The sequence below is a fragment of the Petaurus breviceps genome, unplaced genomic scaffold (genome assembly GCF_028583685.1).
Source record: "Petaurus breviceps papuanus isolate PSGF00001 unplaced genomic scaffold, PetGlider_PUasm1.0 189, whole genome shotgun sequence".
In the NCBI taxonomy this organism is placed as follows: Eukaryota; Metazoa; Chordata; class Mammalia; order Diprotodontia; family Petauridae; genus Petaurus; species Petaurus breviceps.
Window position 1 is genome coordinate 48,660,677 of NW_027185809.1, and position 1,768 is coordinate 48,662,444.

The 1,768-nt window shown below is 44.7% G+C and overlaps 1 pseudogene; it reads right to left on the minus strand.

Moving 5' to 3' along the window:
- Positions 1-206: 206 nt before the first annotated feature.
- On the minus strand, positions 207-1,303 carry LOC138164092 (oxidoreductase NAD-binding domain-containing protein 1-like; annotated as a pseudogene).
- Positions 1,304-1,768: the final 465 nt, after the last annotated feature.

Below are 1,768 nucleotides of genomic sequence, written 5' to 3' on the forward strand. Positions count from 1 at the left end.
CCATCAGTGATACCTCTGCTCATATTTTATCTTAATGATTTTCCCCACATACACCCTTCTTCATTCTCATGTCCTTTCAGTGTGAAGTTGGCTTACTGAACAGCACTGGGGCAGCCCCAAGGGAATCCTGTGGTCTCAGAAACACATGGTACAGAACCAGTCCTGGGCAGTGTTGTATGCTAATGCCCCCCTCTCCTTCATCTCTGCTGCTACCACCACTTTTCAAAACAAATGTGCTCTTTGGGGACCTTGCAGGTTTCTAGATGATGAGATAAGTGTTCTATCATTGGTGGCAGGCCACAGAGAAAACACAAAGTGTCCTCAGAGGTGTGCTCCTCAAGATTCTTGTCAGGGATTCTTCCCTCAGTAACATAGGACAGAAGATCTTCACTGATTTCTGTAGTCTGTTGTGTAACATAGAAACACACATGATTTTCCCTGGAAATGCACTTGTTAAATTGAGAATGCTTTTCTTAAACAACAATTAGCTGGTATTTTTTGCACTATACAAGTCTGACTCTTCCCATCTCATAACCACTTCCTTTGCTTTCCAGGTGTCTGTAAAGATCGGCTACGTGCAGCAGGATGGTATAAAGGGGTTGATAGCCACTCCACCAGCTATGAGCGCCAGGTTCACAGAAGAATCTGAAGGCTAAGGGTCAAAGAAGAACTCTCCATCGACTCGAAGGGCCAATTCAGAGCCAAGAGTGCACTTGGTATGGACCCTGAGAGAGGGAGGATGATTTGTGTATTTCACTTTCCAAAGCACTTTCTTGTTTTAACAGGCTCAGGCTTGAGCACATCAAGAATCCAGCAGACACGGGAGCACCAGGAACAAAGAAATCAACCCACTGGCCAGCCTTGAAAGTAAAATCTTTATTGGCCATCAGCAAACAGAGCCTTCAGACAGCTTCCGATTCATCAATAAGCCCACACACTTCAGCCAGAGACACAATAGAGGGAAAGGGTGAGTTTCCTTCTCATGCCATGAAACCCCTTCACAGAGAAGAAACGCTTTCTAGGGAGGGGTCTCTCTGAATATGGTGGAGAGTCAGCACTTGGGACAAGGGGAAAGATCTTCTGCTTTGCTTTCACACATGCTGGAATGAGAAGTTGTTCTTGTCTCGAAAAAATTCTGCTGTCCTCTCCAAGTGATCCCAGAAGAAAATTCTGGGATTTCATTATGTAGCTCTTGGTGAAGTGACGCCAGTCTTAGGGCTTCAGTGATGACCATGCAAGCCTGAGGGCAGAACAATCCAGCACAGCCTCTCAATAAGGAGGGAATGACAAAAGCACGAGCCATGGTAGAGCCTGGCAGAGGCCAGAACACTGCGGAAAGCGTTTGGTGGAAGTTGAGGAAAAAGCAAGATCACGGCCACATCCTTCTTCCATGCCTCCACCAAGCTGCTCTAGGGTTCATTTTTCATCTGAAACCTGGAAACTATAGTAGGTGATTATGGTCACCAATATCAGAGAAATCAAAGTTGATTAGATATTGATCTAAGCTGGTTAATCTCGATAGGCATTTTTTTTTTTTTGCTTTTTGGAGGGGGAAAGGTAGGGCAATTGGGGTTAAGTGACTTGCCCGAGTTTACATGGCTGATTTTTTGTATTAACTGTCTCAAGCCAAATTTGAACTCAGGTCTTCCTGACTCCAGGGCAGGTGCTCTATTCACTGCATCACCTAGTCACCCCCATTGATAGGCAATTATGGTATTGGTGAAGAAACAATTTCACTTTTCACTTCATTCTCTCTTTTTTACTTCAT